The sequence below is a fragment of the Chlorocebus sabaeus genome, chromosome 14 (genome assembly GCF_047675955.1).
Source record: "Chlorocebus sabaeus isolate Y175 chromosome 14, mChlSab1.0.hap1, whole genome shotgun sequence".
NCBI classification, from domain to species: Eukaryota; Metazoa; Chordata; class Mammalia; order Primates; family Cercopithecidae; genus Chlorocebus; species Chlorocebus sabaeus.
Genome location: NC_132917.1, coordinates 6,852,315 through 6,870,221, shown reverse-complemented (window position 1 = coordinate 6,870,221; position 17,907 = coordinate 6,852,315). Strand labels below are relative to the sequence as shown.

Here is a 17,907-nt window from a genome sequence, read left to right as displayed (position 1 = left end):
ATAGAATTAAAAGAGGATAAAATAAACTAATGAAAAAGAAGGCAAAATGGAAGAACAGAAGAACACAAATGACATTAAGATCCATGGAAAACAAATAGTACAATGGCAGACATAAATTCAATGTTATCAGTAATTACACTAAATGGTTTAAACACTCCATTCAAATGGCAGGAATTGTTTGAATGAGTAACACTATATGTTATTACAAGAAACATAATTTAGAATAGCACCAGAAAGAATACTTAGAAACAAATTTAACAAAAGATGTGTAAGATCTGTCTATTAATAACTACCAAAACATCATTAAAAGAAATTAAGCCCTAAAAAAGTAGATATCCCATGCTCATGGATGGAAGACAATATTGCTAAGATAGCAACACTTTCCAAACTAATATATTAACAGATTGATTAAAAACCACAGAATGGTGTACTTTAAAATGATGACTTTTATGCTGTTCGAATTCTATTTTAATAAAACTACTATTTAAGAAGAAAGAAAGACGCCTGGCGCAGTGGCTCACACCTGTAATCCCAGCACTTTGGGAGGCCGAGGCAGGTGGATCACGAGGTAAGGAGTTTGAGACCAGCCTGGCCAACATGGTGAAACCCTATCTCTACCAAAAACACAAAAATTAGCTGGGCATGGTGGCAGGCACCTGTAATCCCAGCTACATGGGAGGCTGAGGCAGGAGAATCGCTTGAACCCAGGAGGCAGAGGTCACAATGAGCCAAGACTGCGCTATTGCACTCCAGCCTGGGCAACAAGAGTGAAACTCCATCAAAAAAAAAAAAAAGAAAAGAAAGGGCAGGGGAGGGGAGTGGAGGGGAGGGGAGAGGGCAGGAGAGAGGAGAGGGGAGGGGGGAGGAGGGAGGAGAGGGGAGGGGGAGGGGAAAGTAAGGGGGAGGGAGAGGGGAGGAGAGGGGAGGGGAGGGGGAAAGGAGAAGGGGGAGGGGGAGGGGAGGGGGAAAGGAGAAGGAGGGGAGGGGGAAGAGGAGGAGAGGAGAGGAGAGGAGAGGAGAGGAGAGGAGAGGAGAGGAGAGGAGAGGAGAGGAGAGGAAAGAAACATGTCAAGTGGAAAAAAATGTAAAAGACGAAGGCAAGATTACTTCAGGTTTTCCCAAATGTTCTCTTTCTCAGTATAGCTTTTGTTCATCAAGACTGCAACACTATATGTAAACCCTGCTTAACTTTAGGCATTTCTGTTCAGGAAGCAAAGAACAAATTCAACTGCGTCTCTCTCTCTCCCCCTCTGCCTCTGCAGGGCCATCCTAGTTTTCTCAAAGCAGAGAATCAGAGGAGCAGGGCTTCCATCTGACCAGAAGACACAGCCTGGTGGACAGGCCCACGTATCTTTTTGGTAGATATTCCCTTGTTACTGCTCCTTTACTAAAATAGCAAGCATTGCCCACATGCAGTCTGAGGATGCTAATTTTTTGCAGCACTCAGGACGAGGCTGCTCAAGCTAAAGTCTTTAATGCTAATATCTCCGCCAGCTGAGAGCCCTGACCCAGCCTCCAAACATCACCGGCGGTGCACAGAGCAAGCCTCTCACCTCCAGAAAGCTGTTCCTCCTCAGTCCTGAGTAGCATCTAGATACCCATTCCAGAAAACGGTATCCACTTTCTTGCAAATCTATTCTCTGCCTTTACTTGGCAATAAATTCTGAGCCTTCAAATAAAAGACAATATAGTGTCTTTTACTACAGCTTCTGCCATTTTTCCCAGGTAAGAGAGCTTATAAACAGAATTATAACCTCCAGCAGGAAGAAAAGCTCTCTGCTCAGCTAGTGCCCTGGCAAATGAAGCCTTTCCCAGCTGCGTTATAAAAAGATTTATAAAGAGAGCCTGGCCACAGAGCTCTCTGCCCAGAGGGGTGTGCTGGGAGCCCAGTGTGGCTCCTGGGCTGTTGGCAGGTTGCAAAGCCTCCTGCCCCCAACTGGACAGTGGCCCACGGTCACATAGCTAACTGGCATCCACATTTTCTCAGCACCAGCAAACAGGCGCTAATGAAGTGCCATGCATTTCACTTGGTTGTCTGTCATCCATATTTTGAACATACAGCCTCCAGGCAAGCTGCATGTGTGCCCAGGTATCAAGAATTGTTCTTCATACTACTCTGGCTACAAAGCCACACGGGCATTAAGTGGTCAGTCCCTCAATACTCAGGAAGCCCTCATATTTTTAGTACCAGGTTTTACAGAACACCAGGAATGCATGTATCGGGTTTTAGCAGAAACATCTGTAGTAAATGTTCATGCACTCCTCAGCCTTTTCTTGCACCTCGACCATGTGCTGAGACAGCAGGTAGGCGTGATAACAAGGTGAATAAGATGTGGTTTCTGCTCTCAAGGAGCTCAGACTATGCAGGAATCTGTAAGACCACACCTGGCCCTCAGTCACACACTCACACACATACACACACACACACACACTACCGTGTGTCATTGAAAAAACTCTGATATACTGAAGGACAGGATGAGGCTTCTCATTTCCTAACAGTGTGCTTCTCTGGTAATTTCAATACAATTAATTAATTTATACCTTTCTGGGAACACAGATGCTACTTCAGATTTTGAACAAAAGACTCAAGGGTTCAGAATAACCTGAGAAAGTCAACCTGATGCAAAAATATATATTAAAGAAATTATTTTATTCATTTATTTCTTTCACCAAGTGTGTGTATATCAATATAGAAAAGGATCCTGTTGGTGATTTTTAAAGATTATATAAGATGACTCCTTATTAAATAAAGGCACCAAAATAGCAGCAGCTGAAATCACTACAATAAAAAGGCTTATGAGAAAAAAAGTCAGCGACAACCACTCAAAACCTTTAGAACTTTGCAGTCTGAGTACTTCTCTATATGCATACACACATGCATCTAAAGACGCATGTATGTGTATACATGTGTATATATGCATCTATGTATGTGTGGGGGGGTGTGTGTATACACATGCCATCAGCTAGTGATAAGAGCTACAATAAAACACAACCAGGTAAAGAAAGGATGTGCTATTTTCTTACTCTTTAAGGCCTCTCTGAAGACGTGAGATCTCAAGTGAGTCCTGGATGAAATGAGCAAGCAGGGCATGCGAATGTACAGAGGAAGAACATGCTCCACAACCATGCTCACTGCTCCTCACAAGCACTGACAGTGAAGCGCTCCCTGCCTTCACTGTTCCCGTAGGCCGAGCCGCCCGAGTTCCTAACGGAACTGTTCCCTTAGGTGGCTCGGCCTAAAGGAATAGTGAAAGCAGTGAGAAGCAGAAACCCGACAGATTCTGAAGGTACCTCCCAAAGATGTGATGGGAGAAAGGAAGGGTGGCAGGGAAGGAGGGAGGGAAAGAAAGAAGTCAAAGACGCTTCCAGACTTTTGTCCTGAACGGTCATGTGAGCAGCCCTGTCCATGACACGGGTGTCCCTCAGAAGCCCTAGGGTAGGTGTGCAGATTGCCGTGCCCACGACAAGCACGGGCTCTTGGGGGTGGTCTGGTGACACAAAGTGAGAGGCCATCCTATCTACATGCTGTTAACATTAACACTGGGGGATAAATGAGCTCACCTGGGCAGGGATGTAGAAGGGAAAGACAGCAAAAGAGGTCTGAGGATGGAGCCGTGGGGCCCTCGGATGTCCAAACAAAGAGACACAGTTCAGGAATGAAGAGTAACCAATGAGGGAGGAGGAACGGGGAGCTGCAAAGGGAGCTGCAGGGAGAGCTGCATGGAGAGGGTGGTGACCTCAGAACAGGATGCTGGATGTCCAGATTTTAGAAGAACTGGGTGTTACTGAAGGAATGGGTAGTTAAGGTAAGACAAAGAGGATGACTAAAAGGAGGAGGCCAAAGAAGAAAGTGAGGGATCCAGTTTTGAAATGGCCTGCTATGCAGATGTTGAAATGGCTAAAGTAGTAACAGGAAGGAAGATGAAGACAGTGAATTCGTTGCTAAACTCATCTATGAATGCGGAGGAGGACAAAAGGAGGGGGCATCTGTAGAAGGTTCAAAGAAGAAGGAAGAGGGACATTAAAGCCTGATGGCACATGTCTCAAGGGAGCACGGGAAGTTTTAGGGAAGAAGAAGGCGCAATGGCCTGGAAGCGGCAATGAGAAGCACAGACAGCGCCCACTCCACCCTGATCATGTGGTTTTTTTCTTTTTTTTTGAGTGATGACCATGTGACAGTCACTGAACTTGGCTGTGATATGCACAATATTGGCAAAAGTACAGCTACTGCAAAAGAGCTGCATCTTACAGAAGAGGAAACAGGTTAAAATATTTGCCCAGGTCAGATAGCTGTCAGTGGCAACCCACGTCCAGATGCAGAGCTCTGCTCTTACCCAGGACTCCACAAAGTCTTCTATGCAGATATCTTTAAATACTTCTAAGTAGTGTCTCAGAACAATAGAAGAAAGATGGGTTATTCACTAAGCAGTTTTCAGACAAATAGCTATAGGTGGGGAAAAAATAGGCTGGGAAAAAAAGATTAGGCTGGTTTCCTAACAATGCTAGAAGTAAAACTACAATTTTACCTGAGGAAAAAAATAACTAAAATATGTATAACCCAGCAGGGAGAAAGGCCTTTAAAGCAAACCTCAAAAATAAGGAAGTGGTAAAGTTCTAACTACATAAAAATTGTATTTCTACTTGGAAAAAAATAACATAAGACAAGACAAGTAAAAAGTAAATAACAAAACTGGGAATAATTACTCTCATTACATGTAATGAAGAATTAATACTTTTAATTTATACAGAAAAATATCAATAGAAAACACTGCAATAGAAAAGCAGGTAAAGAATGTGAACAGGTTCACAGAAAGAGAAATACTAGTAGCTGATAAACATTTGAAAAGCTGTTTTCAGCTCCCACTGAAACTTACTCCTAATTAAAGACATGAAGTAAAAAGATACCATATTTAACTTGTCAGATCAGCAATGAAGAAAAACCTCGATACTGTTGAATAAAAACCCAACACTGTGGAATGTGGAGAAAGAGGAACTCTCATTCATTTTTTAGCAGTACAACAATAGATGTCATTTTGGAAAATGACTTAGGAACAGATGAAAATATAAAACACACATAACTCTGACCCACATGTGCTGTCCTAAGTATTTACTCTAGTGATACATTGGCCAAAAAAAAAAAAAAAAAAAAAAAAAAAATCATGTGTACGTTAAAACAAAATGAAACAAAAAACAAAAATCCCTGGAAGCAATCTTCACAACAGCAAAAACGGAAAATCTACTTACATATACAACTTATTTTACATCAACAGAAGAAAAGCTGAATAAATAATGCAGCTATATGAGTGAAGAATAAGTTGAACCTTAGTTAATATTTCATGTTTTGGCATGAAAAGATGTCTAAGATATATCAGCAAACAAAAAGTCGCAGTACAAAAATATTTATACGCTATGATCCCATTTGTGAACACACATTTAAGTTCTATACTCACAATAATTTTTCTAGAAGAATTAAAATTTGAAAAAAAAACCTGTGGATAACTGCTTTAGAATAAAGGGAATTTTATTCTCCTTTTTTTTTTCCTTTCAGAGTTGTTTTTTACTCTCTGCATTCATAACTTTAAATTTTTAGAGGCTAAAGACTTTCGATACAGTACCCATGAGATACTATACACTGAGAGAAAACAGTTATTTTTATTTTGCCTCACCAAGGATTGTATCTCATAAGTATAACATATTGCAAGCTCTAAATTAAAATCCCACAAAAAGACAGCGTTTCTTTGCACTGAAGCAAATCCTTAGAGTAGGGTCTGCTCTGAAATCCACATAGAAATCCAAGTCAGTGGAGGCTCTTCCTTCTCCATATCCTTTCTCCCTCTTCTCCATAATGAAGGAACATTTAGACTCTGTGCCCACCAGTTATCACAGCAAAATACTGCTCAAGAGAGACCCTCCCACTTACCTACAATTCCTCACACACATGTACACAAAGGGGTTCCAAAGGAATCCCTCCAGTCTTTCAATTTCCAAGTCTAGGATTGTTTTCTTAGCCGTTGCTGAACTGGCAAGTTAATATTTCAAAAAGCAGTATAGCTCTGTGCAGTTAAGCTTATGCAGCCACTATAAGTGGAGGTTTTCACATGTGTGGTTTGTTTGACTTTACTATGAATAGAGGTCTTGTCCCGCTTCGATAAAGCACCTCTCTGTTTGCATGCATCGTATACTAATAGTCTGTACACTGGGAAACACAGGGATCCCTTTAGAGTTGCCCTGCAGTGAGTTATTTTGCACTTGTCTTCTCTAGGGTAAAATAAAATACACTCTTCAGCAGTGGAGACATTGTCAAATTATAGCTATGGAACAAACTCGTTGCTTCATCGGTTACCAATTAATTGAGTATTGTTTAAAATTCTCTTATTGTGATAAAAAGCCTTTGGCTAATTCTGTCACCATTCCTCATTCTAAGATATCACTCATAAAAATGAAGCTGAGTCTTAGGCTTAAACTGCTCACAAAGAACCAATTGATTTACCCGACCGGATACCAAATTAGGCACAAAATGAGAAGCTTGTTATAGTAGAGGCACTACCACAGGAAAAAATAGTTTATTTAGAATGGTGAGATAAAACACATACCAATTTTAAAGACCTTAGAAAGCAATTCCTTTGGCTATGTAACTTTGTAAAGGAATAAGGTAACCTAATATACTAAGGGAAAAAAAAATCTCCAAATAGCACAACACAGTATTTTCTATTTTAAAAGTGTGTATAATTGTGAGTGGTCTAAATATACCAGTTAAAAGGTACAGATATTCAGGGTGGCTAAAATAGCAAGCGTCAACTACATGTTGTGTTGTCCACAGGAAACCCACTTCAAACAGGAAGATTCATGTTAAAAGTAAAGGGATGGAAAAAGATATACCATGCTAACACTAATCAAAAGAAAACTGGACTAGCTATGTTAATTTCAGATAAAGCAGAATTCAAAGCAAGAAAAAAATCATCACAACAAAGAGGGCCATCACAAAATAATAAAGGATCAATTTTCCAAGACAAAACAATGCTAAACACGTAATACCCTGCAACAGAGCATCAAAATACATATGGCAAAACTGACAGAACTACAGGGAGAAACAGACAAATCCACCACTAAAAGCTGTAGACTTTAACACCCCTTTATCAGAAATGGACAAATTCAGCAGGCAGAAAATCAATAAGAACACAGTTGAACTGAAGAGCACTAACAATCAACTTGATCTACTTGATAAAGAATATTCCATCCAACAACAGTAGAATACACATTCCTTTAGTTCAAAGGGAAGAGTCCAGGCCACAAACCACACCTTAAATGTAAAAACAAAGAAAAAAACAAAAATCATACAAAGTATGCCCTCATTTTACAATGGAATTAAACTAGAAATTAGTAAGAGAAAGAGAGATGGAAAAATCTCTAAATATCTGGAGATTAAACAGCACACTTCTAGATAACACAAGAGTCACTGGCATTTTCACCATAAATTTAAAACAAAACCACCACCAAAACGGAAAATTAGAGAAAAAATGGAAATACGGCATTATTTCATCTAGGCTATCTTTACCTGAAACCTAGGGAAAAAAACTGCATGGGTCAAATACTTCCATTTTTGTGGACCAGAGGGCAGTCTTTTATTAAGCCAATTAAGCTCTCACAGTGGACTCTGAATACTGTCAGCAGGCCTGTCCCTCCCCATTCCCAAAACCCAGCTTCCCACCTATGGAATTCCAAGGGTAATTTGTGGATCTGCGTTTTGGATAGGCCTTCAAGGTTTTCCTTTGAAGTTTCATGGGCATGATTTCTTTAATCCTCAGAAGATTCCCACAAAATAAGTAACCCTGGTACTATTCTCATTTTAGAGATGAATAAAACAGGAACATTTACAGAGAAGTCACAGGTCTTTTCACAAATCCAGTGGGGCCTGAAGTCTTGAGCAGGATCCTGTCTCTGTCCCCACAGTCTTGCCTTCTCTGCTCAAGCACTGACCACAACCGCTACACTAGGAGATGCTTCTGGACTCTGCCGGGCACGCTGTCCCAGTTCTGACATGAACAGTACTCTCAGCCAGACCTGCAGGTGTACGGTATCAGGTCAGCCTGGGAGGGCAGCCCTTTAGGAGCAACGTGCGTGCCTGCATAGCTTTGTCCAGTTTATTAATAATAGGAGGGTTTCTTCCTTGTTTCACTTCAACCCCACGGCAGCGAAATGTCCACTTATGATATAACGTGGATGTATTGGTTGAAATATATATAGTTAGCCAGGCGCAGTGGCTCAAGCCTGTAATCCGAGCACTTTGGGAGGCCGGGGTGGGAGGACTGCTTGAGCTCAAGAATTCGAGACCAGCCTGGGCAACCCGGCAAATCCCCACCTCTACAAAAAAATATAAAAATGTGCTGGGTGTGCTGGCACACACCTGTGCTCCCAGCTACTCAGGACAAGGTGGGAGGATTGCTTGAGCCCCAGAGATCAAAGCTGTAGTGAGCCGAGATTTTACCACTGCACTCCAGCCAAAGTGACAGAGCAAGATCCTGTCTCAAAAAAAAAAAATTATACATATATATACACATGTATGTGTGTGTGTGTGTGTCTATAGACACATACACATAGATATGTGTGTGTGTGTGGTGGGCATGTGTCTGTATACATATATTTTTGGTATATGAAGTAATAAAATTTGTGTGGACTGAGCGAGTGACTGAATTTACAACTAATTTTTTACAAAACTAAAATAATTTACTTCACTAAAAATGAAATATAACCATAATTGAAAAATAAAAAATAGAAAAAATGCCACAATCCTTAAGAGTTCTGATTCCTCTCTCTCCTCAGCCCATTTTTCAAGTTTGTACATCAAACTGTACTATTCTGCCTCACCATTGCTTTCACTTAATAATATAAACATTTCTCATGCCCACTATCTCCAAAAATCTTATCTAATTAGAGCATGATATTTACTTAACTATATTTAGATGTTTTCCATTTGGGGCTATTATTCTTTAAAAAACACGAAGAAATACATTTGCGCATCAAGCATTTATTTTTCTCCACATTTAGTATCATTTCTTGGAGCTGGATTCCCCAAAGTGCAACTGTGCAAAGTAATCACACCATTGCAAATAAAAATAATGTGTCCTTCCTTAAGCCATCCTTTCACTAGTTTAGGTCTAGAAATTCATTCTTTCTGCCGAGCCAACATGATTTATATTTATTTCCTTCCTACACCAGGGCCCACTTCATCACATTAGGAAATGCACTTTAGCTACTTTCTCTTAGAAAAAAAATTTTTTTTTTTAATAACAGTTCCATGCTTAACAAGAAAAACTTTATCCTATCTCCAAAGCTATTTATTATCACATAATGGTAGTCATAGAATTAAAAAAAAAAAAAATAACAGTTTCGTGCTTAACAAGAAAAACTTTATCCTATCTCCAAAGCTATTTATTATCACATAATGGTAGTTATATTTTAAATAAACTGATTTCTACATAAACAGTAGGTGTGGATAACATATAAGTCAATACCAGGAAATATTCAAATATAATTCAAAGTCTTCCAAACTACAATTGTATAAGCTTCACAATAATTATTTTTATTAGCACCTCAGCTAAGGGTTTTTGCCATTTGAGGTCAGTTTATAGACATGCGTGGTTTTGAAAACCACCATATTGTGGTGTTTCAGTAAAAAGAAAACACAAACCTTCAGGCAGGATCCCAATGTTCCTTATTTAAAATAAAAATATATATATCTATAGACAGAGAGAGAGAGAGTTCAGTGAAAAGTTCCCGAGTGAAGTTCAGCATACCACATCCTGCGCTGGCAATTCAAAATGAGTAACACCCACGGCTTAGCTCCAGGAGCCCAGCTCACTGTACATTCACCCTATGGAAGCACAACGAATAAATGTCAAACTGTGAGTCTCAACTCCACTGTCAAGGAGAGTTGGGAAGAGACAAAATATGGTGGCGAGGGCGGTATTTAACTCAGGGGCACGTGACTTCCACAGGTCTCATCTCTCTTTAGCCAAAAACTGAAAAGTACCCTCACATCAGGTTAAATACAATTTCTGTGTAACTATGCATGGAGTTTCAATCAAGTCAATAACAGTTAAATTTTGTTGATATGTTATACGTGTTAACACCAATTCTGGTTTTTTTTTTTAAAAACACTCTAGAGCTAATACTTGTTTCCAATTTTTTAAAATATTTCATTTGGCAAAGCTCATAGGCCCTCGGCACCAAGTCTGCTGTGTCTAGGGAGCAAATGGATGCTGACTTCATTCCATGTCACCCCCAAAATGCCAGAGCTGCTCAGGGAACTGAAGAGGCCTGAAGGGGGCACACAGAACCCCCAGAAGTGGCAGGAAGAAGATGGGCCAGTTTCTGACCATCACCGAAGGCAGGGTGCCACAGCAGGAGCCACTGGGGATGCAGGAAAAAGCAGGTGAGGAGGAAGTTCACAGGGAAGCCCTTGACCATAGAGGGTGTCAGGTGATATGAGGCCTTGGAGTCAACCACGGAGAAAAGGTCACCAAAAGCCACAGGTTTCCAAGATGTGGAAAAAAATCTGGGGCAACTCTGAAGGCAAGGGCTCAAATGAGGAATGTGCAGTCGCCAGAAAGGAAGGGAGGAGCACAGAGGCCAGAGCATGCAGGCGGCCAGTGAAGGAGAGCAGTAGCTGGGCTCGGAGCTGGTGGCTTGGGGGCGTGTCTGGTATTCTAGACGTGCGTACTTGGTCTGTGGTGCAGATGTAGGATGTGCAGAGAAGAGACAGGTATGGGAGAGGTTTCTCTCAACCAGTCTTCACTGGGAATCAAACATATGTGCAAGATCCATTGGGTGCCGTCTCCCCTGACAGCTGAAGGCCAAAGAATGCCACAGGCAAACACACAGGCAGGTGGTGGACCCAGAGGAGAAATGAAGGGGGCCCGCGGCAATGAACTTGATGCAAAGATGATGGACATCAGAGTAGATTTTGACAGTAGAGTGTTTTAAGGAAAAATATTAAATTCATCGAACCCAAACCCTCCATTTTGCACATTTTTTTTTAAAAGACCCAAACATGTTGGAATCTGAATTGAGACTGAACAGAGTTGAGCTGGTTGAAGAGCTGAGTCTGAATAATACAGGCTATAGAGACGGACATGCCCCAATTGGACAAGTGGGACAAGAGTCTGAACCATCCACAAGTAACCTCAAGGCGTGTACGACGTGCCTAGTGACAGTGAAATGGTACAAACCAGGCCCCCAGAAGCAGGCAAGGGACCCTGTCCATGCTGGGATCCCAGAATCCAGGGCAGGTAAGCACTCTAGAAGAGCTGGTCAAAAGGCTGGTAACCTGGGAAGAAGCACAGTTCTCCAAGGCCTCCAGATCAGAAATTCAGTCTGATGTAAGCCACACACATCATTGTAAATTTTCTGATAGCCACATTTTATTAAAAAGCATGGGAAATTAGTTTTAGTAATATATTTTATTTAACCCAACATAGCCAAAATATAATCATCTCAACATATAATCCATATAACAATTATGAGTGGGTACTTTACATTCTGTTTTTCACACCCCAAACCCACTGGACAGCACAGCTCAACTGGGACTGGCCAGAGTTTATGCGTTCTGGGGCCCCACAGGGCCAGTGGCTACCACAGAGGACAGCCTGGCTCCAGGTCCTCGCTTCACCTCCGCCTATCTGCATTCTGTTTTCCCTGCTACACAAGGAAGAAGTCCTGCCTGCCTCCAGAAAGCAGCCCTTATCTGCCAGGCTAGCAGGACCCAGCTCAAGGCCCTGATCAGTCGCCTAGGCAGGCACAGTCATGCTGGTCCTCCCGAGGAAAGGCTGGATCCACTGCACATGGCCAGGGACAGGAAAAAAAACAAGGTCACTGTCAAGGAAGCAGAGCTGTAGGCCAAAGGGAGAGAGTCCTAGGAGTGATTAAAGTATTAACAGATAAGAAATGCTTCCCTCGGCCAATCAGCAGGCAGAAATTGTGCATTCCTTTCAGGAGGAGCTGCAAACACGTCCTTCTGAGTCTTACTCAGGTTTTCACAGTTGACAGCACAGTACCTGGCCAAGAGGGAAGGCTACACAAATATTTATTCAGCATGCGAAAAACCCTGCACCTAAAATCCTGTGCTATTTCACAAACAGAAGTGAGGAGCAGGCAACCTGACGGGACCAATAGGGCTTCCGACGTGTTCTGTTTGTTTTTACTAAAGTGAAACTGGACCCAATAAAATTCCTCAAGTTTAAGAGATGAATCCCTGCCATGTGGACTCCAGAACAGTAAACTCTCCCTTGTTTCAGAAAGGGCACCCAGCTCCGCCCCATCCCTTCCTCTCTGCAAGTCCTCACCTTCACTATACAGTCCTCCATGTGTCATTGAATCCCTGGTACCAAGTAGTTTTTGCCAAATGATGGATAAAAGAACAAAAGTAAATAAATAACAACAACAATAGGAATAAAGAGTAAGACAGTCATGAATATTATAGTGAATGGGTGTGGTTGTTTCTGGACTCAAAAGTCTTTGAAGGGAAAAGATGCAAATTCAGCTCAACAAATATTTATTGAGCGCCTCCTATGAGACGACTGTGTGCCGGGTGCTAGAGGGGTACAAAGACAACCAGGACAGGACTGGGATTCCTGGCCCACAATGCACCCACACCGAACCTACTGATGGAACGCACAGGTGTGCGTAGCACCACACCTGCAGCCTTGAAGCTGCATGCACATGGCTCTGGGCCTAATCCATATGGGCTCCTGCTTTGCCAGGAAGAGCAGGTAAGAGAGGGAAAGGCAGTTTATCAAGGCCTAGCACGGCCAACCCCTGCATGAGGCAGTTCTCTCGCATGTGTTATCCTGTCCATTCCTCCAGGACCTTCTCCCAGGCAGACCCTCATTTTCTCGCCTTCTCGTTCTCCAGGAGCCAGTCACGTAGCCCAGCTCTGGCACTGGGCCCTGAATAGAGTCAGCTACCAAACTTTTGGAAAAGCTTGTCGCTTCCTGACAAAAATGGACAGATGCAGCTGATACCAAATCCCCCACCTCTCTCACCGCCTAAAACACAGATGTGCCACAGCTGTGGCCAGCCCTTTTGCATCACGGAGCAAAGGAAAACATGCTGAGGATGGCAGAGCAGAAAGAAGAGAGAACCTGGGCTCTCAGTAACACCCCAAGCCGCTGCACCAGCGCCTGGAAGCAAGCACCTACCTTCAGTGCCTTGCTATCAAGGAAACAGAAAGCTGTTTAAGTCCTTGTTAGTAAGTGCTATGCTGCTGGCCAAACATATGCTAACATATCCAAACACAAACACCACACCTGATACTGATACATATATACGTGCTGTGTGTATCGATGCATGTGTATGTGTGTGTTTATGTGTGTGTGTGCACACGTGTGTGTGTGTTGAATCATGTCTCCCCCAAAGGATATATTGAACTCCTAACCCCTGATGCTTATGAATGTGACCTTATTAGGGTGTTTGCAGATGCAATCAAGCGAAGATGAGATCAACAGGGTTGGCCCTAATCCAACATGACTGATGTCCTTGTGAGAAGAGACGCACTCCCAGCGCAGAGACAGAGAGAGAAGACAGCCACATGAAGATGCAGGCAGATATTAGAGAGAATCATCTACCTGTATTCTGGGCCTTGAACCTGCCCTTTACCTGCGGCTTGCCCACATCGGATCCTGAGGTTCCTGCCTGCTTCTGTCGTTGGATAAATGGGAAATCTCATTCTCATATCTGGCCATTTTCACCCCTACACATGATAACGAGGGAAGTAAAGAGAGCAACTGGGGAGGGAGGAGGAGGACAGAAGCTGAAACACAGCTGGTTTCTTAGGGTCTCACGATGGACTAAAGAGATGTTTTTTTTCTTTTTCCTAATACACCTGGTCCTATCCACCACTCTGCCGGCCACCAACGACCAGACTGGCTCAGTTTTCAGGGCCTTGGCTAGTGCTTCACTGAGACAAAAAGAAGAAAGACCTGCGACCTGTGAGTGAGATCTGTGGCACAGAGCCAGCCCCATCCCGTCCACACTAGGGATTACAATCCTCTTACTTCTGCCAAGTGATTAGAAGGAAATGCACGTGTTTCAGTCAAGAGAGTTCAGATCTAAGGTGCCAACTCAGAAAGTGTCCTGGAAGCATTTTGGATGCCACTGCCCTAGACTACGTCACTCCAGTGCATACGCTACCAAGATTCGCCGCGTGGCAATCGGGGTCACCCGAAAACTCACAGAAGGACCCGGGTGCTTCCTGACATTCTCCATCCATCAAAGAGTCAGCCCCAAGGTCTCTGCAAGCCCGCACCCTTCCCAAAGCAAAGGCTCCCTCAGAGCACACAGCCTACCTTATGTCTGTGAGTGCACAACTGGCACCCTAGACCAAGGGCACATAAGTTACTGAGAAAACGGATTCCTCAGAGACAGAGAACACAGTGAACACGAAGGATGGCTCCTCACACACTTCATAGCACACTTAGCAGCTGGAGTTCTTCAACTCCGATACAGGAAGAACCACAGGAATCTCTGGCCCCGGGGCCTTACCTGGCAAGCTGTTCCAAGGCACTGGCGAAAGCTTCCCAGTGTTTCATGAGAGTCCCGCGCTCGGAGGGGAGACAGTGGCCCCTCCTCTGCTGCTCCTGAGGGTTCATCCAACAACGCTGTCTCCTCAGTATCCTCCAGAACAAACCCTGCCTGGCCTGGGTCTTTGCCCTGCTCTCTGACAGCTCAGAGCACCCCCTTCTCTACTCTCCCCAGCTCTCCAAACCCCACGTATGCTGACTCCCGTTTCCACAATCGCTTCCTCACCAGACGCCCAGGACATGCGCTCGGATGGGCACATTCTGGCGCTTCGTCCTAACCATTCTGCATTACACGTCTCCCTTTGCTGGATGAGGAACATCACGGGCAAAGGTCACATCACATGCTTCCTGTGCATCACAGAGTGCCTCGGGCCCCAGGGCCCCCCAGCAACATGGCCACGGAAGCCTCGCCAGCTATTACACTGGATCTCACTTACGTGGTGTCTACACAACCACGGTACCAGGATTCTCTCTCTGCATTCCGGGTCACCAGGCTACATTCTACCACCCTCACTCTTAAACCCAAGCAAAGATTCCCACCCGACTTCTCACAGCCTTGCGGTGTGTTGTTCTGTGACCTGACCTAAAGAGAGAATCTGATTTGCTCGGATCATGGTGGAGTACAGAATTTAAACTCGAATTCCATGTTTTCATTCATAATCTGTTCCAGGCTTCCCTCTTAAACCAGGTTTCTCTCTCGTATTCAATCACTTAACAAAAATCCATTCAGAAAGAGCACTATAGGCACTGAGAGAATGTAAAAGTGAGTAAGTTCCTACCTGTGCAGAGATTATAATTTAGGAGAAATAAGATGGTTACATAAATCACTAAAATTAGATTAGAGAGTTTTAAATGCAACTACAGGTTCTGGGAAAAAAAAAAAAAAAAAAAAAAACAGTTGCTATGGAAGCACCTGGTGGGGAAAACATTTGTGCCCGGGAAGAGAAAAGAGAGAATGTAGGCACCTGGGCATGCAGGACCTGGTCTGGACCCTGGGGCTTTAACTCCGCTCCCCTTCTGCTCCCTGTGGCTCCATCTTCTCATCTGCGCAATGCCAGTGTCAGAGGAGAGCATCTCCACAGCCACCCATGCGGGTAATTTTACAGCTGGAAGGAAAGGCAGCATTTGTGATGAGCCTTCAAGAACCATTAGGAAGCCAGCACATGTATGGTGGGAGAGCGTCCCAGGCACACGTCAGCAGCTGCTGAGATCAGCCCTGGAAAGACAGGCTGGAGCCAAGGCAGGAAGAGGCTTGAACACTCAACTGCGGGCTCACAGGTAACTTGGGCAATGAGGGTTGCTGGAGGTGTCTGAATAGAGAAGTGTTAACAGACACCGACAGGCTTAGCACACAAGCTGCCTGAGAAAGTTAAAAAAGGCGTGCGGTGATTCCAACTACGGTGCATTTCCATTTCAGTGAATGTTTGAACTTGAGGAGGAAGTCCCCTCATGCAGACATCTGAGTATTTCTGTGAAGGGGAACACTCCCTACCACCCAGGAGCCAAATGGGGACATGGGGAAGTGCTGCTGCCTCCCTGTCAGGCCCCCTTTTGTTCAGAGGATACGGACAGGCCTCACTGAAGAGGCTGTAGCAGGCGTCAGACAGGTGGTGCAGGCATCGGAGAGTTCACTCTCGAATGCTGGAAACTTGCAGAAGTGGGTGCAGACCAGTCAATCATGGAGGGTGCACAGAGGGGACTCCTGCAACCCACCACATCACCAGCCAGGTGGCACACCCTGGAGTCTGAGACACACTATGAAAAAGCGGGTCGGCCAGGCGCGGTGGCTCATGCCTGTAATCCTAGCACTTTGGGAGGCCGAGGTGGGCGGATCATGAGGTCAGGAGATCCACACCATCCTGGCTAACATGGTGAAACCCTGTCTCTACTAAAAATACAAAAAAAATTAGCCAGGCGTGGTGGTGACAGGCGCCTGTAGTCCCAGCTACTCAGGAGGCTGAGGCAGGAGAATGGCGTGAACCCGGGAGGCGGAGCTTGCAGGGAGCCAAGATCGCGCCACTGCACTCCAGCCTGGGCGACAGAGCGAGACTCCATCTCAAAAAAAAAAAAAAGAAAGAAAGAAAGAAAGAAAAAGAAAAAGAAGAAAAAGCGGGCAGGTCCCCTCTGCATGGCTCGCAGGAGGCAGTCGAGCTTGCTGCATTCGGCACTCCCCTGCCCTCCAGAGGACCTTCACACACCACACATCAACAATAAACATGCCCTGCTCCAAACAATTACCTGAAAGCCGTTCTTGGGAAACCTAAATAGTATTCCCAGGAACACAATGTTGTAAGAGATGTGCACAGTCCTAGGACAGATACAAAAGCCCGTTTAGTCAGTAAAAGACTCTGACAGCATCCACTTTCAGGACTTGGAACCCTTCCCTTTTGCTCCCACAGGCAGAAGCCCCCAGAGCCTGCACTGCCATATCCAGCACCTGCGCTGGGCTAATGTCGAGTTCAGAGGTTCCCAGTCGCTGGCCCCAGGCGACTAAGGGTCACTCGGAAGACATGGGAGCAAAGTGACTGACTGTAAAAACAATGGTCGCTATGGGTGGTTTCCCGGATCTTTCCCCGAACTCACTCTGCCACCAGGTAGAACTGGAGGAGGAAGAAAGGAAACGGAGGGAATACAGAGAAAGAGGCCCCAAAACAAAACAGTGAAAACGAAAATGCAGCGATGGGAGCTTCCAGGAGATGCCAGTAATGGAAGCGGCTGTGTCACACATGGAAATCTAGGTCCAAACAGCTCAGAGACCACCAGCCACCCTAAAAAGGCTAGTGGTAAGTCAGGCAGCTGGGGAGCTTGGCCCTGTGTGCTGGTCCTAAGTTCCCTGTCCACCCCAGGCTGTTTCTTGCAGTTCCCAGGCCCTGAATGTGACCTTGACCCTCTAATTTGCCTAGCTAACTCTGACCCGTCCCTCCCATACCAGACCAGCAGCATCACCCCAGCAAGCAGCCTCCCTGCCACCTGGGGCTGACCCAGGCATCCTCCTATGAGTCCCACTGCACTCTGCCCTGACCTCCCATGCTGCCCTGACACCACCGTTCAAACCATCTGCTAATGTTTGAGCTTCCCGCTCCCTAGACAACAGCCTCCTCAAGGTCATGGGATCTGTCCTTATCTGCAGGCCTCTGGGTTCAAAGCCAGGATTCAAAATTGACGAAGTGTGTGCGACCTTGGATAACATCCCCGCTCTCTGCTTCACTCTGCTCCTCTGTCACTTAGGGACAGCCACATATGCCTGTGCTATGGGGCTGTGTGAGAACTGCATCCACAATCCAAGCAAAACCCTGAACGTCAGGCAAATGCATAATGAATATTAACCACC

At 44.5% G+C, this 17,907-nt stretch overlaps 1 protein-coding gene across 4 annotated transcripts in view; it reads right to left on the bottom strand.

Annotated features, from left to right (window-relative positions):
* The window catches only part of RNF144A (ring finger protein 144A), a 127,201-nt gene that overhangs the window by 105,646 nt on the left and 3,648 nt on the right, over window positions 1-17,907 (bottom strand). The window contains exon 1 of one of the 4 annotated variants that reach the window (XM_038006515.2): window positions 15,542-16,584. The exons of the other annotated variants lie outside the window; for them this stretch is intronic. The gene's annotated coding sequence lies outside the window, so the exon portion shown is untranslated. Of the gene's footprint in view, window positions 1-15,541; window positions 16,585-17,907 lie in introns of those variants that run through there. 4 annotated transcript variants of the gene reach the window in all.